The sequence below is a fragment of the Elephantulus edwardii genome, unplaced genomic scaffold, assembly GCF_000299155.1.
Source record: "Elephantulus edwardii isolate Elephantulus edwardi_28Jun2011 unplaced genomic scaffold, EleEdw1.0 scaffold00191, whole genome shotgun sequence".
NCBI classification, from domain to species: domain Eukaryota; kingdom Metazoa; phylum Chordata; class Mammalia; order Macroscelidea; family Macroscelididae; genus Elephantulus; species Elephantulus edwardii.
Genome location: NW_006399941.1, coordinates 1,325,944 through 1,350,201, shown reverse-complemented (window position 1 = coordinate 1,350,201; position 24,258 = coordinate 1,325,944). Strand labels below are relative to the sequence as shown.

Sequence of the window (24,258 nt, the reverse complement as noted above, 5' to 3'; positions counted from 1 at the left end):
TAATAATAATAAAGGCCTGAAGCCTTTCTACAACTATTGTCATTTTTCAAAGTTCAAAGAGTTCCCAGAGGCATGTTGTTTAGGAAGTGGATGCCACTGAAAATCTTAGGGACTGCAACAAAAACACTGTACGAGACAGTGGGAAAGGATATTTCCTAGGTTGATGTTGTCAGGTGCCATTGAGCAGACACAACTCATAGCGACCCTATGAACAACAGGTCAGAACCTTGACACCTCATGGTCTTTGACATGCTTGAGCCCATTGCTACAGTCCCTGTGCCCACGCATCTTGTGGAGGGTTGTAGGTTAGGAGGCACTAAAAATATAGTATTCACAACGGGCTCAACAACTGTGAAGAAGGTTCAAGGCTGGACAAGGTTTTGTTCTGTGTCTATGGGGCCACTATGAACTAGAACTGACTGAATAGCAGCAGCAACAACAAGAGGTCAGATGAAGGTTTTATTGTGGTAAGAGTGTGGAGAACAACAAGTGGCCGAGAAGTCAGCTGGGAGGATTGTTCTGGAATCCCAAAGGAAAGTGATGAGAGGTTCCAGTAAGCACAGGCAATGGGACTGGAAAGAAGCAGACAGATTTGTGGGACATTTAAAAGGGAGAATCCAGAAATAACATAGTGACTGGTTTAACTGGAAAACCAGATACATGACTGAGTAATGATGTCATTCTTCCAAATTAGGGCCCTTGGACAGATGAGCAAACAGGGGAAGAGGAGAAATGATATACAGTTTTCTTGCATCTTAATTGTATAAGGTGTTTCCAAATAAAGATGCTTAGGAATGACCTCACCTGTCAGTAAAAAATAGTACAAAATAAAACTCGAGATATTCTGGGATTGGGCACAGGGAGACACTTCACACTCCTTGTATGGCTGAAGAGAGTTCTGGTGATCTGTTAATAAGGAGTTGTTCTGCCAAGCCAGAGGCAGATGGTTTGAACCCAACAGCTGTCCCACAGGAGAAAGAGGGGCAATGCCTCATATGATTTACTGCCTCTGAAAACCCCCTAGAGGGTCAGCTATGAGTCAGTTTCAACTTGATGGCACATAATAACAAAAATATTATTGCCACAGAGAGAAAGGATTCTTACTCAATCATCTAGAGAGAGGGGGGGAAAAATACATTGGTAATATTCTTTGCCCTTCCCTGTCTCACTCCTTCCTCCTCAAAGAGCACTTTCTACCTAGATCTGGGTCACCTGACTTCCAGATCTTTCTATTTGCTCTGCTCCTTTCTGGGACATAGTCCTAGGACATGCCTGCTGTTTTCAAGGGATAAATTCAACTCAAGCCCTATTGACGGCTGATCTAAAGCCGCAATCTTAACTTCATTTTATCAATAACACAGCAGACACTTTGATCCTCATCTCTCTGTTTCTCGCACCTTATTTATCAGTTGGTTCAGAATGCTACAAGATAGGATGGTATTTATTGATCTCCTAAAACAACGACCGCCTAGCCAGCCATCCTTCTTAAAAGCGTTCTTACAACCCTGAAGCAGATTTCCCCCCTGCCCTGCTCCAATTATTTCAATACCAAGAACTAGGGACATTTTAATCAAGGCACTGTTTATTTTCATTAAAGAAAAAGCAGAACAGGAACACTCAAAAACTGTATCTCAGAAGGAGAAAGGCTGATGACTGTGCAGCCCTTGGAATTGGCGAAGGTTCCAGGTGGAGAATGGTGAGATTACTGTTGTTAGGCGCCATGGATTCTGTTCTGACTCATAGCAAGCTTATGTAGAACAGAATGAAACAACGCTTAGTCCCGTCCTGTCTTCACAATGGCTGCTGGGCTTCAGCCCGTTACTGCAGCTGCTATCAGTCGATTTTGTTTTGGATCTTTCTTTTTTATGGATCATGAGCTTTACCAAACATGGTGTCTTGAGTGTGAATATGATTCTGAAGGAACCAGGATGTCTGTAATTTCCCCCTAATAAACTGTGTGGATCCAGGAGACTGTTAATATGATAAGCCCACTGAGGTATCTTTCAGTATTGTAGCATTCCTTGGAAATATCCCTATGTCTTGGCTTTCTCTTTTGTCAAATAAGTTCTTAGGTACAGGGTCCTGGGTCTGAAGGACATGCTCTGCTGTAGCTTCCTCTTTCTTTGTGGTAGTGAGGTCCTTGACCAATTACCAAATAACCATGGACTGTCAAAAGAACAAACAAATCTGTCTTGGAGAAAGTACAACTAGGGGCCTCTTTAGAGGCAAAGATGGTGAAACTTTGTCTTACATACTTTGGGGCATGTTGTCAGGAGCGACTCCTTGGTTTTGAGTTGGAAGGGACCCCTAGCTGATCCTTTAGAGGGACTTTGGAGGCTGTAAATCACACAGGAGGCGAGGGAGAGATTGCTCACCTTTCTCCCTCAGAGGACCTAATAGATTTGAACGAGACAGACATTGGGGTTGATGGGAGACTGAGAAAGATGGGATAAATAATGTATACTGCATTGAAAGAGATGAGGGAGAGAACTGTTTAAAAGGGATATGTGATTAGGTATTATTGTCATGACAGGAGTCCATAATGAAGGCTGCATAGTGGAGTGGACTTGGGGGCAGGGATTACATAACAATGAAAACATTTTTCTTTTACTTTTCAAAGAGAAAAGAGAATGGGGGGTGGGGGTGGGTAGTGAGAAAAGTGCAACAATGAATGAATAGAAATCCAAAGTCTCTGTCAACTTTCATTAAAATGAATAAAAAAAATAGAGAAATGTAACTCCTTATTAACTACAGGCCAGAGCTCCCCAGAACAAGTCCCTGATTTAAAACTTCTAATTTCCCACATTGTATGAAAGTAAATTGCCTTTCCTCAAAGCCACCCCAGTGTTATGGTAATTTTCTTAACACAACATTGGCAAACTAATACAACAATTGAATACCAGACTACAATCTAGGCCCATATTTCTTCAGTGGTTTTGTTCTTCAACAGTTTCGCCATGAAGCTTCAGACTGTATGGTTTTCCTGTGGAAAATCAGACACCAGAGCAATGACGCGTTTCATGGAGTTCTGCTAATAGCCCACAACACTGAAGACCGTCTTTTGGAGTTTTGTTTCAGGGACATAAAACCTTTAGGCAGCTGCATACAATGAAAGGAAGAAATGACAGATCTGTGGCAGAAAAACACTTTTCTTGATCAGTGTGATCATATTAGAATGCTCTACTCGGATATATTGATTTGTCTTTGAGAGCGCTTTGTGCCCCATAAATCTCGTAGAAATATCTTTAAGGAGCTGCCCCAGAAGGCCACTGCTTCCCTTCTCAGCAAAGAGAAGCAAAGCCAGGGATTCATTTGTCAAAGTTTAAAACAGAATGGTCCATTTATGAGCTGAGACTGTATGGTTTCCTATTTTGACATTCATGGGATTTTAAAACAAAGATGCATTTTATGATTAACCTCTGCATATAGAAGCAAAGAGTGATATTTGTCTCTTTCGTCTTACTTCAGCAACCTGAATTTTTAAAAAATCACCTTCAAGGAGAATCATATTTATTATACCTCAAAAAAAATCCAGTTTATATGCATCATTATTCAGGGCAATTTCTTTTCCCCTGTGCTTAATAGCCAAGTGGTCGTTTGTTCTGGAGATTCATTCATGCTTTAGACACTTTGGCTGTCTATGGAAAAGAACATTTTTGAGAATTCTTCTTTCATTCCCCTTACTGTTTTAGTACAGTTCACAGTAAACCTTACAATAATTATACCAGAATTAAAAAATCTTGATTAGAAGATCCTCATTTACTCTGTATTAAGACACATAACTTTGGCTTTCCAATTTTGAAGAGCTCTGGTTTCACTTTTCAGAATGTTGACATATGATTAAGACTCACTTACTCTTCAGAAATGGGTGACCTTGAGCAAATTACTGAACTGAAAGTTCCTAACTTTTTTTAAAACGAATGTGATAAGTAAGGCATGCAAGAGGGGGAGGGGAGGAAATAAAATCCATCAAGTTTAGACTGGTACTATCTTGGTCAATCAAGATGGATTGAAATCAGATATTTATATGAGAAATATAAGCTTTTAATAACTATAACCACAACTACCATCCTTATACAAACACACACATACCCCACACATCTTACGTATTTAGAGGGATGAGTCCCTAGAGAAGGACATCATGCTTCATGAGTAGAGGGTCAGAGGAAAGAAAGAGCATCCTTAATAGCAATGGGGTTCCATTCAGATGGCTTTATCATTAAGTCATTCAGTTTTGACATAAAACAAATATCTCAGTGTAAAAGTTCATTATCGTTGCCTCTTATTATTATACATAGCAGGCGACTCAATGGCATCTAACAACAATAACATAGTATGACAGATTTGGAAGCAGGACTGGCATCCGCTTCCTAAATAACATGCCTCAGGAAACTCTATGAACTTTGATAAATGTCGATAGTTGTAGAGGGGCTTCAGGCCTTTTGTTCATAGGGTCGCTATGTTGTGCTCACCTTGAAGGCAATCAACAACAACAGCAACAATTATTAATAGGTTTCTAAACGTGATCTATGTCTTTGGGGTTGCAAACATTATATATATAAACATTACAAGTTGTTATTGTTATGTCGCTTATGACTCATAGCAACCCTATGTTCAATAGCTCTCCTCTATCCTGATCCATCTCACTGACGCTGACACATCTACCCCCATCACCCCAGTTACTATGTCACTCCATCTTCTCCAGGGTTTCCTTTCCTGCTTTGTCCCTTCACATTTCAAGTGTGATGTCCTTCTCCAAGGACTAGTTCCTCCTGGCCACGTGCCTAAAGTATGTGAGATGGAGCATCAGAATCCTTGCCTCCAAGGAGCAGCCTGGTTGCACCCTTTCCAGGACAGATCTATTTGTTCTCTTTGCAGTCCATAGTATGTTCAATACCTTTCTTCGGCACCACAATGAAAGGCATCAATTTTTCTTCTGTCATCCTTATTCATTGTCCAGCTCTCTGATGCATAGCAAGTTATTGTGAATACCATGGCTTGGATCAGGCACACCTTAGTCTCTATACTGACATTTTTGCTTCTCAGTACTCTAGAGAAGCTCTTGACAGCACACTTTCCTCATAAAATTAATCTTTTTTTGATTCCTAGCTACTGGTACCAAGAGTGTTAACTGTGGAGCCAAGCAAGCTGAAGCTGTTAACAACCTCAGTTTCTTTTCCCTCTATCATGATACTGCCAATTGGGTCAGTGGTGGGTCTTTGTTTTCTTGATGTTGAGGTTCAGTACAAATTGAAGGCTGCAGTCCTTGACCTTCTGCAACAAATGCTTCAGGTCCTCCTCTGTTTCAGCAAGCAAGCTTGTATCATGTGCATAGCACAGGTTGTTGATGAGTCGCCATCCAATCCTGAAGTCACATTCCTCCTTATAAAGTCCAGCCTTGCGAGTGATCTGTTCCACAAACAGATTGAAAAAGTGTGGAGATAGAATGCATCCCTGGCATAGACTTTTTCTGATTTTTGAACCATGCAGTGTTTTTTGCTTTTATTCTGATAACAGCTTCCTGGTAGAAATATAGGTTTTGCTTGAGCACAATTAAATGTTCTGGGGTCCCTATTCTTCTCAAGGTTAGCCACAATTTGTTGTGACCCACACAATCAAATACCTTTGCATCATTAATGAAATACAGATAGACATTCCTCCAGTACTCTCTGCTTTCAGCTAAGATTCCTCTGACATTGACTATACTGTCCCTAGTGCCACGGCCTCTCCTAGACCCTGCTGCACATCTGGCAGTCCTTTATTGATGTACTGTTCCAATCTTTTGGATAATCTTCAGTAGGGTCTTGCTTGCACGTGATTGATAACGTCCACAGTCTATTGAATCACCTTTTTTTGGAATGGGAATAAATAAGAATCACTTCCAGTCAGCTGGCCAGATGGTTGTCCTCCAGATTTTCTGGAACAACCTTGTGAGTACATGCAGGGCTGCATCTGTTTGTTGAAATATATCAATTGGTGTTTCATCAATTCCTGGGGCCGCGTATTTTACCAATTCTTTGTCAAGAGCACCTTGAACTCCCTCCTTCATAACCATTGCCTCTTGATCATATTCATGTCATGAAATTTTTCTGTGTCAGCCAGTTCTTTTTGGTGGTGACTCTGTGTGCTCCTTCCATCTTCCTTTAATGCTTCCTGGGTCATTCAACAGTCTGTCTATAGCATCCTCAAGTATTGCAACCGGAGGCTTGAATTTGTTTTTCAGTTTCTTTAGCTTAAGAAATTATTAAATAGTAGATTAAAAGAAAAAAAAAAAAGAAATGTGGAGCAAGTTTGTCTCTTTTGATTTTCTGACATGCATATGTGATATTTACATCTGTATTTAAAGAAAAACTTACATGCCCCAAACCAAAACCTCACTGCCACTGAATCCATTTCCTTTTATTGCAACTCTTCATCAGGTTTCTGAGGTTTTAAATATTTATGGGAGACTGCTTATCTTTCTACTGAGAAACATTGGGTAGATTCAAACCAATGACCTTTAGATTAGCATTGTCACATGTAGTGCATTAGGCCACCTGAACTTCTTTTGTGCACACCTAAAGAATGCACTAAAATCAGAAGAATGGCAATGTGGTTCATTATAACTTGAATACGTCATACATCAGGAGCTACCTGTGGGGAGAACATATTAGAAAATATCTGTATTTGCATAGAAATAGTAAAAATATGTTTATGCTCAGTTGAACTGTTGAAAGGTATTTACCACAATTTTCTTACTATTCTTCCATTTTCACTGCAAAACTACTTTCTAAATAAAAAAGTATTTAGTCACAAGTACAAAATTGGAATGAAATTTAATAATCTCCCTTAGGAACTGATATTAAGGTTTAAACTGTCCTTTTATGAATACTGTATTAATTCTTAAATCCTTCTTATAACGTCTTCATATTTAAAGCTTCAGTGGAGAAAAGAGTTCACCATTCTCTCCCTTATTTAAAGATATTCCTGGATTTAAAAATACTAAGAGCTTCTGCCTAAAGATGGTAACACAAAGATAATTGTACTAAACTCTACTTTAATATCAACTCAAAGATACACAAGTTCTAACAAAAAGATGGGCTCTTTTCTTAATGAAATGAGGAGGCAGACACAATCCCATACTACAGATAATTGCTTCTAAATATAGGGCCATTTATTCACAAATTTGGGAGGATGCAAAAGTAGATTCACACTCTAGGTCAATGCTGTCTGCAGAGTTCTCTACTGTTAGATGGTACAGCTCTGGAATGCTTCATCAGCTGCTCTTTAAGGTTGTTGTTAGATGCCACTAAGGGGGCTCTAACTCAAAGTGACTCTATGCACAATAGGATGTAACTCGGCCTGATCCTGTGCCATCCTCACAGTCTGTTAAGTTTAAGCTCATTGTTGGGAACCATTAAATCTGCAAACACACAGAGACACTGAAGAGCAGATGGGATTGGAAGCTTTGTAATAAATATACGAGAGGCACATGGTTGGGAATAAAAACAATACCACCCTTGACAATAAACTAGGGAGCTCTGATGGACTAGATCATAGGAATCTGAGTTTCTAAACTAAAGGCCGCACCTCTCTGCTGGTTCAAACCTACCAGCAACTCAGAAGGAAAAAAGATGGGTTATATCTTCCCAGGTAATTTACAGCCTAAAAATCCTCAATGGTAGGTAAGCTCTGAGTCAATTCTGACTTGATAGCAATTGCTGCATTCAATAACAAGCTTGGGAAGAGCAATGGCTAATAGTTACTGAGTGCAGTCTGGACTCCTGCCCACTGTACTTTTCTGATCTGTACTTGGGGCTAGCTTGGATATGGATTCCAATTCAGCTGCCAAGTCACTACCCAGAGAGGCTGAGCATCCTGGTCCTTCCCTCCTTACAGAGAAAATGCAGGTGCCCTGGAAAAGACATGGCCGTGGAGCAAAAGCACAAGGGAGCCAGCCAGAAAGCCATTTGAGGCAGTATGGTTGAAACTAGGCTTATGGCTTTCTCCTTCTAGCTCTCACACAATTCTGAGCAATAAGCTGAACTGGATGAAGCTGCCCAACTTGAAAATGAACAGTGATTAGAGAAAGGACTATTATTGTTGTTGTTGTTGTTGTTGAGTTGAGCACAACTCATAGTGACACAATGAAAAAAAACCTGAAGTCTTTCTATAATTATTGTCATTTTTCAAAGTTCACAGAGTTTCCAGAGGCATGTTGTTTAGGGAATAGATGCCACTCCTGCTTCCAAATCCGTCTTAAACTTGGAGCTCCACCAAACACTGCCCACCATGGGTAACCATTATGCGATTTGACACCCCAATGGCACAAGGTTCGGCCTCACAGCCACCCCAAGTTACCTCAGTACACCAAACTGGCAGAAGACTGGTACCATTTAGAAGAATGTTCCTCCAAAATATAATAATATATTATTATATTAAATAATAAAATTAAAATAATAAAATATAATATAAAGTACAAAGGTCCTCCAGGAGGTCTTGTGGACTCTAAACAAGAGGCTTAAAGTAAAAAACAAACAAACAATAAAAAAAAACCACAACAACTAATATAATATGTTGTTGTTGTGATATGCTGTTGAATTTCCTGTGACCCATAGCGACCCTACTATGTCAGGCAGCTCTGAACCCTTCCCTGTCCTGAGCTAGTTTCACCATTTCGGACACAGCAACCCCCACTGCCCCAGTTACTGTATCAATCCATCTCTTCCAGGGTCTTCCTTTCCTACACTGTCCCTCCACCTTTCCAAGCCTGATTAAGTCAGTTTAAGGCAGAGTGACTCTCTCTCTCTGAAAAAAAATACTACTCAGTTCTGAGTCATCTTCTCTACTGTACCAGAGTTCTTTGTTGAAGCCACTGTGCTAATCCATCTCATGGAGGGTCTTCCAATTCCCTAACTTTCTTCTTTATCAAGCAAGATGCCTTTCTCCAGGGATTGGCCTCTCCTGATAACATGCCCAAAGGATACAAGATGTAATTATTTTTTAACCATCATTGTGTATTTAATAAGCAAGAATAGCATTTCCAGAGTAAGCTTAAGATACCATGGTCATCATTAAATCTTAATCTTCAGAGAACATCATCTCCACAAGGCTGGCCTGAAGATACTCAGATTCTCCTAGTTTTTGAGGTGTTCTGTATTTAAGTAGTATAGACACTGCAATTACTTTCTGCTTGTTTTCTGGAGTCACTGTTGGGAACTTTCCAGTAAGGTTTTTCTCCTACTTGGCAATACATGAAAATATCCTTCATTAATGTGCTTCACACCTTCGCAAATGACAGGTTCAGCTCGCACACAGTCAGGACAGCAGTTTCTCCCTTCAGCATCTTAGAACCCATAAAGTAGGCAGAAATGGTCTTGCCATTGGGTTGATGTACAGCCTGGGTGAATTCCTTGAAGCCTGTCACGGGTACTTCCTTGTAGTAGGTCATCGAGACCTAACACCCAGGTAAGGAAAAGAAATAGCAAGTCCCATCTCCGTGGGGCAGGTCCCATATGAGGCAGGACGAAACTCCATAAGATGCAATTTCACCATTCTTTTCTACAAGGTGCATTCTGTTTCCTTTCTTCCAATGTAGATTTTTTCTTTTGGCAGTTCCCCCCCCCCCAGTGTGTGATCTTTATTCCATGACAATTGTGAATGCAACACAATTTCAGCTTTACATAAGATGATAATTGTATAGAGATTTTAAAAATTTTTGAAAAATTTGATTAAAATTCTGTGTCTCCCTGAAGTGAAAGACAAAGAACAGAGGGGTGAGTGCAGGTAGAGGGTGGTAGGACAGAGGGGTGAGGCAGGACAGGAAGAGGGAGTGGAGAGGACAGAATGGAGAAGGGGCAGGGAGGAGGAAGGAATTAGGCAGGGCAGAAAGGGGTAACAGTGAAGGAAGGATGAAGGGTTCAGATGGAGTGGAGAGGACCAAGCAGAGAGGGGAGGGCAGAGGATCAAGGGTCGGGCAGAGAGAGACTGGCCTGAACAGAGCTGCCTGGGGGAGTCTTGATTCATGGGTCTTGAGGGCTACATCACGCAGTCTTCGGCAGTGGCCACCCCTTCCCATTCTTCAAGCTGCACAGCCCAGCTAGTATGTAAAGACCCTTCCCTGCTGTCCTTCCTAGCTCCCCCACCAGGCTTCATCTCAGAAGAGGTGGTAGGACCTGTCTCCTTTGGTATTGCTCCAGGAGCATCTGACACAGGTAATAGCCCTAGTCTGAAGAGTTTTCATGTTACTGGGCCCAGAGCTAAAGGCCACAGTAAATAAAGTAAATATTCTGGGCCAACATCACAATTCAGAGGCAAATTCTACCTTCCTTATAATTTGTCCAACTTCCACATGCATGTGAAGCCCCTGGAGATACCTTGACTCGGATCAGGCACACCTTACTCTTTAAACTGATATCCTTGTCATATTAAAGAGGTCTTTGGCAGAAGATTTACGCAAATCTTTTGATTTCTTGACTGAGATTTCCATGGATAATAACCCAGATAATACTTTTTTAAAACTGACTGACACAAAACGACACATACTAAAGGAGGTCTGACATGGGGAATTGGCAGGAGAATAGGTTTAAGAGTGGCTAGATAGTGATCATTGCATTAAGACAGATTAAAGAAAGCACTATCTAAAAGGAATAGATGATTAGGCGTTAGATGTATGACAACAGCCCAGATTAAGAGGTATACACCATTGCAAAGAGAACTGGGGAGGAAGAGTGCAATTGTGCAACAATGAATGAATATTAAAAAAAACACCCATGAACTTGAGGAAGGGGAAGGGCGGAAGAGGGGGTAAAATGTGCAACAATGAATGAATAAAATTTAACCTCTCTGTAAACATTTGTTAAAATCATAAAAATTTATTTAAAATAATAGCCGACGTGGTACATCAAATTATAACTGCCAGAAATTGAAGCCAAATCAGAAGAGGCCATGGAATGAGGGATATTTATTTGTATTTTATTGATGACACGAAGACATTCAATTGTGTGGATCATAATAAATTATGGATAATGTTGAGCAGAATGAGATTTCCAGAACAGTTAGTTGTGTTGAGGCTGAACCTATATGCATCTTCTGAACCAAGCAGGGATCACTCTTTGAACATAACAAGGGAATACTGTATGGTTTTAGTTCAGGAAAAGTATGCATAAGGCTTGTATCCTTTCATCATACTTATAAAATACAAATGCTGAGCAAATAATCCTAAAACAATTTAGATTATATGAAGAACATGACATCATGATTGGAGGAAGACTCATTAATAACCTGAAATATGCAGATGTCACAACCTTGCTTACAGAAAACAGAGATAAAAGCACTTACTAGTGAAGATCAGATGTTACAGTCTTCATGATGGGTTGCATCTCAACACAAGAAAACCCAAAAAAGGGAGCTCTGGTGAACTAGTGGCAAGAATCTGCACTGCAATCCCAGAGGTTCACGGTTAGAATCCAGCAGATGCTCTGCTGGAGGAGGGGCAATCTCCTCCTGTACCAGTCAGATCTATTTTGATGGTACACACAAAAAAATGATAAAATAAATAAAAAAGAAAGCCCAAAAATCTTCAAATCTGTAAGATTTGAAGTAAGCGACATCTTGATCAAAAGAGAAAAAGATTGGAATTGCCAAGGATTATTTGCACAAAAGAACTAGTAAAGTTCTATTTTATAATTGAAAGAAATTTATAAGAATGAATGAAGGATGGAAAGAAGGAAAGGAAGAAGTAGAAAAAGAGGAGATGGGATGAATGGAAGGAAAACCAAAAATAAAAAGACAAGTGGATGTTGTTGTTGTTGTTGTTGTTGTTATGTGCTGTAGAGTCGTTTGCAACTCATAGCAACCCTATGGACAACAGCCCTAAACCCTGCTCTGTCCTGTGCCAATCGCATTGTCTCTGACACACCATCCCGATTACCCCAGTCACTGAATCAATCCATCTCATAGAGGGTCTTCCTCTCCTGTGCTGTCCCTCCACCCTCCCAAGCATGATGTCCCTCTCCAAGGACCTGTCCCTCCTTGCAACATGCCCAAAGTATGTCAGAAGAAGCCCCCCAGAATCCCTGCCTCCAAGGACCTGCTTGGTTTAATCCTCTCCAGGATGAATCTGTTTGTTTTCTTTGCAGTCCATGGTACATTCAATACTCTTCTCCAGCACCACAGCTCAAAGGCATAAATTCTCCTTCTGTCCTCCCTAGTCATTGTCCAACTCTCTGTTGCATAACAAGTGATTATACACACTAAATGAATTAAAATAATGAAGTGAATATAAAATTAAAGTAAAGCCACTGGTGTGTCATATACCAGAATGGTTACCCATGGTGGACAGTGTTTGGAGGAACTCTCAGATTAAGACAGGCTTGCAAGCAGGACTGGCATCTACTTCCTAAACAACATGCCTTTGGAGACTCAATGAACATTAGAGAAATGATGATAGTTACAGAACAGGGTTTAGATCTTTTGCTCATAAGGTCACAATTAGCCGTACTTGTGTTGATGACACTTAACAACAACAATGCCTTTTACATAAAGCAGAGCCTAGAATAAATGAGAGGGGGAAAAAAGAATCTCTACTATTTTCATGATCATTGGTAAATTCATTGTGTCAATCCATCTTATTGAGAATTTCAGTTTTGCTGACTTCCTCTACTAAACATGACATCTTTTTCCAGCCTTTGGGATATGTATTTAAAGAAGTGGATGTGGAGAAACTGTGGCAGAGGAGCCCTGAAATAAGGGCCACAGTTAAAGGTTTTGCTGTTCTTGCTGGTTGATGGAAGGAGAAGCTGACTTATTGCAAAACTTGCTGGGTGAGTGAGGAAAAACAGAGGCTAAGAAGAAAATTTTAAGAAATTTAAAAAAAATTGGTGTTGCTGAACTGAATTAAGGAATTGTGTTTTACTGTGAATCCAACTTGGAGCTGCTGGACTAAACCTGAATTTACTTTGGCTGATATTCCTTGCCACCCCCACTCTCCAACATATTTCCTCAATAAACCTCATTCTCAGTATAACAACGGTGAGTAAAGTCTCTGAGTCACCAGTGGATATCAGACCTCCTGCTGTTGCTGGTGTGGTTCTACAAGGACCATGGGCCTGGGCTATGGGCGCTTTATCTGCTTTCTGTTCCGAGGTGTCAAGGGGCTGTGCTGTTCTTACTCCCTCTGGCCCTTTCAGAAAGACACTCAGGCTCTGTGCCCCTAAGTGCCATTTTCTGTTCTTTAGATAGAAATTTGCAGATAGTTTCTGAGGTTGATGAATAAAATGTAAAAGCGATTGAAATATATTAAAAAGTCAGTTCAAAAATTAGCATTTTATTATCAACATAAAATCACAAGAAAGAAAATAGAGGAACCCAGGTTCACTACAAAATGTAGAAAACTGGAATTATTTTTTGAAATAAAAATTTTTATTTTATACTGGTTTACTTACAAAGTTTGCATACATTGTTTTTCACATCATATCTTTCCCATTTCCTTTCTCTCCCTCCACCTATCAAATTGTGTGACCCTATGATTAACCACCCCCATTCTACCCCTCTGCTCCTATCCTCCCCCGGCTTGGATCCTTACACATGTTTTACTAGTTTTCTATTTCTACAATAATGGTCTTACACAGTAATTGTACTTATGGAACCGAGTTAGTTCACTTAGCATAATGCTCTACAAACCCTCCTAATTTAGGTAGTAATTTTCAAAATCATTGCTCTTGAATGCCTTGTAGTATTCCATCATGTGAATGTAACGTAATTTCTCAATCCATTTGATTGTGGTTGGGCCTTTGGGCTGGAAAACTGGAATTATTAATGATACAAAACCTAAATTAAGGTGTTGTTATCACTATTTACCGTAGAGTAGGAACCAACTTATAGTTAACCCTCCAGAGCCTGTAAATTGCACAGGAGGATTTTGCCCATCTTTCACTGCTGCTCCAGCTGGTGGATTCAAACTGCTTACTTTTGAATTGGCAGCTTATCTCCTTATCACTAAGCCACCAAAGCTCCCATAAAGTAAAACAGAGGCCTACAGCCAAGGATATTAATCAGATGAACAAAAGGAGCAAAGTGACAACTGCAAAAGATACACAGAGAAGCAAGGCAGAACGAAACAATACCTCTCATATTGTTTAAAATACAAACTTCACAAGATGAAGTACTCAAGAGACAGCATCTAAAACAAAGTGGCTCAGAAAGGTTGAAAATGAAATGTGAATGAATCCATCCCCCAAACGCCTCTCCTCCAATAGCTATGTGATCACAAAGGAAGCAGAGGTTGTAGCATTACTATAATGCCATGCTTAAATGAAGGGGGAAAGGATTAAATGCGACAAGGCAGTTCGTAATGATAAAGTTTAAATTCCCAATACAAGATGTCATTGATCATTAAATGCTAAATATAGTAAGAGAGAAACTTCTAAAGCAAAATGTGTATAAAAGGTAAGAAGAATAGATAGAAACATAGTGTGGTGGCCACTTCAGCAATCTTCTACTGTTGCCAGGTACTTAGATGAAATATTCATGTATTCATTCAGCAGACCATGCATTCACTGAAACAGCACACATTTACTGAACACCTGTGAGCTGCCAGATGCTGTGCGAGGTGGGTAACAGGGATAAAACGTGATCATAAACAGACAATGCTTTGCCTCAAAGGAGCTTACAGCCTACTGGGGCCAGACATTAAATCAGCACATGGGAAATGTAAAATGTCAATAGGAATATGGTACATGGTGGGAAGAGGTGTCTCTATGGTGTTGGGAAATGAGGGGGTTCTTGTTGAGCCTGTTGTTGTTAGGTGCTGATGAGTATGATACATTGCAACTCTATGAACAACAGATCTGAACTCTGTCCCTCCTCCTCGTCTCTGACACACTTGAGGCTATTGCTCCAATCACTGTGTCAATGAACTTAGGTGATATAATTCTCCATGAGAATGAAGATGAATAAATCAGGATAGGAGTGGGGGAAGATCATTCCCAAGAATGAGAAGAACACATATAGAACAGTTTTGATGGAGAGGGACAATGTGTGGTTTTCTTGGTTGGTAGGACTCAAAAGGACTCTATGAATGACAGAAACCTTACTTACCCTATCCTGTGCCATCTCAGCCATGCTCAAAGCCCATTGTTGCTGTCACTGTTTCAATCCATCTCATCAGGGATCTCTTCTGCTACCCTCTAATTTTTCCCAGAATGATGTCTTTATCCAAGGACTGGGCCTTCCTGAAAACATGCTCAAGGTACATGAGACCAAGCTTTACCATGTTTGCCTCTGAAGATCACACTGGACACACTTCCTCCAAGGTAGATTTGTTTGTTATTTGGTGGACTGTGCAATACTTTTCGCCAACAAGTAGTCTGCTATGTGTTACGCTGCTGACATCCAGGCCACACGTTTCCAGTGGTTTGAATACATTTGTGGCTCCACAGGGAAGAAAGATAGTCTCTGCTCATTAATAGTTATAACCCCAGAAACCCAACAGAGAGTCAGAATAGACTCAATGGTAGCAAATTTGATGTGTTTTTATAGGAAATGAAAAAAACCAGTGGCTAGTGAGTAGGTAGTATGTGGGTGGAGTGTAATCTATGCAGAGCCATGTAGCTTGTGCTAAAGAATTTTAATTCATCCAAAGAGCAATGGGAAAACATTGAATGTTTTGAGACAGGGATGATTTGAAAAAGACCTCATGTTGTTGTTGTTAGATGCCGTCGAGTTGTAAACGAATCATAGCAACACTATGAATGAAAGGCCAGAGCACTGTTCATAGAGCACTGTTCCAAAAGGCAAGCCATTTTGGAAGTGGATGCCACTCCTGCTTCCAGTCTTGTTTTAATTGGAAGCTCCAGCCAACACTGTTCACCATGAGAACCCACTACCACTTTTGGCACATCAGTATCACAGCGTTCAGCATCACAGCAACAACGAGTTACCTCTGTACAGCAATGCACAGACCAGTGCTATACACCTAGAAGAATGCTTGACAGAAAAACAATTTGAATCAGGCCTGAGGGCCGCAGATTAAAATCACCCGCCTTCAGCTTGGTAGCATATGCTGTAGAAATAAGAAACTGAAAGGAAAGGAAGCAAATGTAGGGGGATCTTTGGGCAAGTTAATCCAAGTGAGACATGGTAATACTTGGGTAAGATGCTGCAGAGAATATGATGAGAAGTACATGGATTAGAAGATTATTTTTAAGATGAATGTGCTAGGCTTGGCTATGAGAATGAAAGAAAATAGATGTGGATAGCTCCCATTGTTAGGTACCGTTGAGTTGACTCCAACTCTTGCCTGGAGTCTTCTCCTTCCTTGATCCTCTATATTTCCAAGCATGTGGTCTCCTTTCATGAGCTGGCTACTCATGATAAAATACCCAAATTATGTGAGGTGAAGGTTTCCTACAAATAGGAAAACCTGGGATGAGATCAGGCCTATGGTGGAGAAGATTTATGTTTGTACATTATGTTTGTACATCCATACATCACTATGGATGGTGAAGAGATTGAGGTAATTAACAGTTTTCGTTTACTTGGTTCCACAGTCAACACTCTTGGTAACAGCAGCCAGGAAATCAGGAGATGAATTACATTGGGAAAGTCGGCTGTGAGGGACTTCTCAAGAGTACTGAAGAGCAGAGCAACGACATCAGGCTGGAGACTAAGGTGTGCCTGATCCAGGCTATAGTCTTTGCAATTACGTGCTATACATCAGAGAGTTGGACAGTGACTAGGGATGATAGAAAGAGAATTGATGCCTTTGAGCTGTGGTGCTGGAGAAGAGTGTTGAATATACCATGGACTGCTAGGAAAACAAACAGGTTTGTCCTGGAGAGGGTGAAGCCAGAATGCTCCTAGGAGTCAAGGATTCTGAAGCTTCGTCTAACATACTTTGGGCACGTTGCAAGGAGGGACTGGTCCTTGGAGAGGGACATCATGTTTGGCAGAGTGGAGAGGCGATGAAGGAGAGGAAGACCCTCAATGAAATGGATCGATTCTGTGAGTGGAGTGGTGGGAATGAGGGTGTTTGAGACGGTGAGGTTGGCACAGGATAGAATGGCACGTAGGCCTCTTGTACAGAGGGTCACTATGAGTGGCAGGCAACTCGATGGCACATAACAACAACGACATGCAGTGTTTGAGAGCAGTTGTTATGAACCATCAAGTCGACTATGACTAATGTCAACCTATGAAGAACAGATCTGAACCTTGCCCTATCCTGTGTTATCCTCTTAATCTTTGACATGCTCAAACCCACGGATGTTGTTATTTAGTCAATCAATCCTGTTGAAGGTCTTCTTCTCTTTCTTTGACTCACCACCTTTTGCAACATCTTTTCCCCTCCTAACAATGTGTCCAGAGAATGAGAGAATTTCACCATCTTTACCTCCAAGAAGCACACTTATTCCAAGAGAGATTTGTGTGTTCTTTTTATAGTCCTTGGGATAATCAGTATTTATAAACACCACAATTCAAAGGCATCACGTGTTTTTCAGTAATCCTTTGTTAATTATTTGTGTACATCGTAAGCACTTGAAAATATGATGGTTGGATCAGGCACACGTCAGTATTTAAGTGGATATTGTCACTCTTTAGCACTTTGGAGAATTGTTTCTTGACAGCAGATTTCCACAATGCAACACTTTTTTTTTTTTTTTAAATTTCTTGGCTGGTACTACCATTTGGGAATGGGAATAAATCTGGATCTCTTCCAGTCAGCTGGCCAGGTAGCTGTCCTTCAGAACTCTTGTTATTATCTCATGAGCACATTCAGGGCTGCATCTGTTTGCTGAAATATGTCATTTGGTATCTCATCAATTCTTGGAGTCATTTCCTTCAGGGTAGCTTCAACTTCTTCCTTTTAAACCTTTGGTTCTTGTTCATATGCAACTTCCTGAAATGGTTCTGTTTTGGTCAATTATTTTTGCTACAGTGACTCTGTGTGTTCTTTGACTCTTCTTTTGATGTTTCTGGATAATTCAAGATTTTTTTCCACAGTATCTTTCAGTATTTCAACTCAAGGCTTGAATTTGTTTTTTTTTTATTCCTTCAGCTTGAGAAATGTTAAGCAGGTTTGTTTTTTAAATTTTCTGGCTCCAGTTCTTTCCACATTTTGCTAAAATATTTTGCTTTGTCTTCAAGAATGACCAAAAAAGAATCAAGAATGACAGAAGAAGAATCAATGGCCTTGAGTTATGGTGCTGGAGAAGAATATTGAACATTCTGTGGACTGCCAAGAGAGCAAACAGGTCTGTTCTAGAAAGGATAAAACTATGTTGTTCCTTGGAAGCAAGGATTTTGAAACACCATCTCATATGTTGTTAGGAGAGGCCAGGCTTTGGAGAAGGAGATTATGCTTGGAAGAGTGGAGGGTCAGTGCAGGAGAGGAAGATCTTGGATGAGATGGATTGATACTATAATTGTGGCAATGGGGTCAGGTATGTCAGAGATGGTGAAGTTGGCTTAGAAAAGGGCAAGATTCAGAGTCATTGTTCATAGGGTTGTTATGAATCATAGTCAACTTGATGGCACATAACAACAACAGCAACAACCATGGGTGTTTCTTGAGGACACAAGTAAAATGAAATTATTGACAAATTCACTCTTTTCTCTATCATGACGTTGTCTATTGGTCCAGTGGTGAGAATTTTTCTTTTCTTGATGCTAGATGTAATCTATATTGAATATGTAGCTGTAATACAAAGCAATATATTACATCAAAATGTATAAAGTGCTGGAGTTAGAAAACCAGAATAGAAGAACACACTCAGCATTTGTTGAGCTAAAAGAATTGAAGACCAAATTTAAGCCTTGAGTTATAATAATGAAAGAATATATTGGCAACATATGGAATGATATAGGAAGCATCAAAAGAAGTTGGAAGGAATACACTAAGTCATTGTACCAATAAGAATTGGCCAACAGTGAAACATTTCAGGAAATAGCATATCATCAAGAACCCATGGTAAGGAAAGAAGGTCAAACTGCACAGAACGTATTGGCAAAAAACAAAGCCCATGAACTGATGTAATAATGCCAGTTGAGGTATTTCAACAAAAAGATGCAGCTCTGGGTGGGCTCACTAGCTGTGCCAAGATATAGGGAGGACAGTTACCTGGATAACTGACAGGAAGAGATTCTTATCTGTTCTCATTCTAAAAACAGGTTTGAGTAGAAAAAGACGAGATATTGAATAAGTTGCCTTATTCAATAAAGAACTCTGAGAATTGAAAAGATTAAGAGCTGAAAAGACAGGTTATTGGATAAATCATTTCCATCAATGCTGTGATTGTTCCCAAGAATAATAAAGGACATACAGGTAGAGAAGATACATAGAACTTAACATAGAGCCTGAAATAGAGTTGTCAAAAAACGCAGAGGGAGCTCTGGTGGCTTAGTCGCAAAGAGGTGCCCTGACACCTCGAAGGCACATAGTTCCAATTCATCAGTGGCTCCATAGGAGAAAGACAATCTTCTGTGCTATTTACCGTCTCTGAAAACTCATAGAAGGGTCAGCTGTGGGTTGACTTCAATCTGACAGCACATAACAATACCACCAACATTCTGCTATTTATTTGGACTTTGATCCTGTTTTATTTGCTTTAGTCTCCCTTTTGGAAATCCCATTTAGCTCTATTTTGAGTCTCTGTTAACTGTCTTCCAGATATTTCAATCTAGTTTTGGCATGTTTCCAACCTCTTCTCCAGGCACAGGCTGTGGCTATGCTCACTCTGTTTCTTCCATTGTCCTCCAGCCTGTGCTCACCCAGCATCCAGCTGTGTGGTGGCTAGTGGGCCCCATGCTCTTGAGCTCTGGGTACAGCTTCATCTAAATAATAGGGACTTCTTTTGACAGCTGTCCTTCTTTTCAATTCTCAGTCTTCAAAACTGGAGAGTGTTGATAAGATTTCTCCAAGACTTCTTCTACCTATTTTAATCTAATTTGATCTCTAGTGTATCTCTTTAAAGTTATGACATATGGAGGAATGTCCACTCCAACAAAGACTTTTCCCCTCTTCCCTATTTTAAAATTCACCTTTTCTCTTTAATAAAGACCTGAGAGGGAGGTCATATAACTTTATGAGTCACTATTTTACATACGACTCTTTCTTTCCCCTTTTTCCTTGACTCTTTGTAATCTAATACTGTTATCTTTTGTTCTTCTGGGTCTGTGTTCTACTTTTATTTTCTGGTTTTGGTTTCTCCCTTTGGAGACTCCAGTGGAACAGTGGTTATAGGGCTTGATTCTAACTAAAAAGTTGGTGTTTTTTTTTTCTATAATTATATTTTATTAATTTTCATAAACATTTACAGAGATTTTGGGTTTCCATTCATTCATTGTTGCACTATTCTCTCTACCCTCCTCCCAGTTTGTTCTTGTCCAAATGCCACAGTGCTTGTCAAAGCCAGTTCTGATTAATCTTCTTTGTCAGTGTGTCCTTTGCCATTCCCTATCACTCCTCCCTGAGAGAGACTTCACCCTGAGTCATAAGGAAAAGGGGATGGCGTATTCTCTTAGCTACTTCCTGCTGAAAAGGGACGCTGTGGGTTTCAGGGTGAAGATCTTCTCTCACTACTCTAAAGGGCCCCTTTGGCAGTAGGAAACACATAGACTATTATGGAGATTGATTTTGGAATTTAGATGCACTCTTATTGATTGTGCTTGGCCGTACATGTTCATATCCTTGAAGATGTATCATGGGGGTGTTGCAACCTAGAAGACACAAATTTGACTAACAAGTTATAAGTACATGAGTCCAAAAATTATGGAAAAGTAAAAGAAAAGATTCTTTCATTGTTTTACAAACCCTCCCCCAGGTCCCCTCCACCATGTAGCCCTTGCTCTAGTCTCCTGTGATGACAGAAATACCTAGTTATATATCTCTTTTACACAGTTTTCTCCCTCCTCTGTTTCAGTGCAGTATACATTATTGAACCCATCTTACTCAGTCTCTCCCCAACCCCAAGGACAGTCCCATTCTACAACAGTGGCATCATGTAATATTTGTCCTTTTGTGACTGGGATATTTCACTCAGCATAATGTTCTCCAGAGTCAACCATTTTGAATAATATTGCATGAGTTCCTTGTTTTTTAATGCAGCATAGTATTCCATTGTGCGAATATACCACAGTTTCTCTAGCCATTCGTTTGTTGATGGGCACTTAGGTTGTTTCCAACTCCTTGCTATTGTGAACAAAGCTGCAATAAACATCGGTGTGCATATATCTGCTTGGATGTCAGCTATGGTCTCTTCAGGGTATATTCCCAGTAGTGGAATTGCTGGGTCAAATGGTATCTCTATTTGCAACTTTTTGAGAAAGCGCCATACTGCTTCCCACAGGGGTTGCACCATTTTACACTCCCACCAACAGTGAATCAGGGTTCCAGTTTCTCCACAACCTCACCAGCATTTGTTGCTTGTTGTTCTGTTAAATTTTGCTATTTTGACTGGGGTGAAATGACATGCTGTGGGGAAAAGTCAAGGCAGACTGCTTCTGCAAAGATTTGCAGGATTTGAAAATGCTTTGAGGAAGTTCTACTCTATCCTATCAGGTTCTTATGAATTAGAATCAACTCAATTGCATCTTAACATCAAGAAAACAAAAATCCTAGCCACTGGATCGATAGACAAAATCATGATAGATAGAAAAAGGACTGAAGTTGTTAATGATCTTCCTCAGATCCACAACCAACATCATTGTCACCAGCAGTCAAGAAATCAAAAGATGAGTTGCATTGGGAAAATTTGCTCTCAAGGATTTCTCCAGAGTGCTAAAGAGCAATGATATCAGTCTAGAGACTGAAGTGTGCTTAATCTAGGCAATAGACTCTCGCTGCTTGCTGTGCATCTGAGAGCTGGACAATGAATAAGGATGACAGAGAAGAATCAATGCCTCTGAGTTGTGATCCTGGAGATCTGTCCTAGAGAGGATGAAACCAAGTACCTCCTTGGAGGCAAAGATTTTTTTTAAGACTTTATCCTGGTTTTCATACAAATTTGTATACATTGTGTTTCATACGATAATTCTTAATCATTATGTGTTATAAAATCAGCCATCATTACACCATGCCCATCATTATCCTATTTTTCCAGATCCTTACTGGATCTTGCCCATTCATTTCCTTTAGCCCCTCTTCACCAACCAAATTGTGTGGCCCTCTAATTTACCCCGCTATCCACTCTCACCCTTCTGTTCTTACTCTTTGTTGTTGTTTTTTTTTTATACCGATGCACGTTTTACTAGTTATCCTCTGTTTTTACATTAATGGTCCCATGCAGAAGTCATCCTTATGCAGTTGAGCTAGTTCATTCAGCATTATGCCTTCCAGTCTCTCTCAAGTAAAAAAATCGTTGCTCCTGAGTGCTGCATAGTATTCTGTTATGTGAGTATGTCACAAAATCTCACTCCATTTGGTTGTGGTTGGACATTTGGGCTGTTTCCTTGTTCTTGCAATGATGAATAACTCTGCTATAAACATTGGTTGTACAAATCTCCATTTGTGCCTCAGTTCTAATTTCTTAGGGTATATTTCTAGGAGGGGAATAGCTGGATTATATGGATTCTAAACAAACACCAAGCTATTTTCTGGAGTTGCATTTTACAATGCCACCAGTAGTGTATGATAGTTCCTGTTTCTCCACATCCTCTCCAACATTTATTACTTGCCGTCCTGTTGAGCTTTGTCACTGCTGCTGGAGTTAGATGGTATCTCATTGTGGTTTTTATTTGCATCTCTCTTATTGCCAGTGATTTGGAGCATTTCTTCATGTGTCTGTCGGAAATTCATATATCTTCCCCTGTGAAAATTCTTTCCATGTCTTTTACCAATTTTGTAATTGGGTTATCAATCTTTTTCTGGTGGAGATCCTGTAGGATTCAGCAAACTTTTGTTATGAGACCCTTGTCTGAGATGTATTGTCAAATACTTTTTCCCAGTCAGTATGGGTTTTGGTGTTTATTTTTTTCACCTTATTGGAAAAAGTTTTTGATGTGCACAATCTTCAGATTTTATCCTCTCCTGGTTGTGTATTTCTGTCTGTGTTTGACAGCCTGTTTATTCTATAGGTGAGGCCTTCTAAACTTGGCTACAATTTGTCTCTTATGATATTCATGTTTTAGTCTTTATGCTTACATCTCTGATGAATCTTGAGTTGATTTTTTGTCTATGGTGAGAGGTGTAGATCCTGCTTCAGCTTTCTGCAAGTACCAGTCCAGTTTTGTCAGCACCATTTGGGGTTTTTTTTCCCCCCCTACTTATTTTACTTTTTTAAAACAAAAAAATTATACAGTTCTCTTACAAACTTCATATGCATTGTTTTTCACACTGGATCTTCTGCCTTTATTTTACCCATCTGAAGAGGTTGTTGTTTCCCCATTTGAGAGATTTTGTATCCTTATTGAGTATCAGTTGACCATAGATAGATTAATACATTAATTTCTGAGTTCTTGGTTCTGTTCCATTAGTCCGTGTGAGGTGAGGATTTTGAAGCTCTGTCTGACATACTTTGGGCATTTTGTATGGAGGGACTAGTCCTTGAAAAAGGACATCATGCTTAGAAGGGTGGAGGATCAGGTCAGGAGACCCTGAATGAGATGGATTGACAGTGACTGTGGCAATGGGGTCAGGTGTGTCAGAGGCAGTGACTTTAGCTCAGGTAGGGCAAGGTACAGAACCACTGTAGATAAGCTTGCTATGAGTTGTAGTCAACTCAACAGCACATATGATGACCCAGTGATGACAATTGTAGCTGAAAAGATAATTTTCATGATCTTTGCCTCGTATGTTATTCCATGATTATGAATTCTCATGAAATTCTAGCCTTGAGTTGCAATATTGTTATGGGCAAAATCGTGAAAGATCTAGGAAGCACACACAAAAAAAGGTTGTATAACACAAAATGTACATAATCAAACAATGTATATGAATGATTGTGTAAGTGAATGATGGCATAAAGAAAGAATTCATTTTTAGAAATAGAAGATGGGAGGCATGAACAGAGTTACTGTACCAAAAAGAATTAGTTGACACTAAAACTTTTCAGGATGTACTATGTGAACAAGAGCCAATGGTAATGAAGGAAGATGTTCAAGCTGCACTGAAAGCATTGGAGAAAAGTTGTTGTTGTGGTTATGTGCTGTCGAGTCGGATGCTACTCATAGCGACCCTATGTACAACAGCCCTAAACCCTGCTGTATCCTGTGCGAATCGCACTGCCTCTGACACACCCATCCTGATTACCCCAGTCACTGAATCAATCCACCTCATAGAGG

At 40.0% G+C, this 24,258-nt stretch overlaps 1 pseudogene; it reads right to left on the bottom strand.

Moving 5' to 3' along the window:
* Positions 1-9,060: 9,060 nt before the first annotated feature.
* On the bottom strand, positions 9,061-9,430 carry LOC102853663 (annotated as a pseudogene).
* Between the last annotated feature and the right edge of the window lie 14,828 nt (positions 9,431-24,258).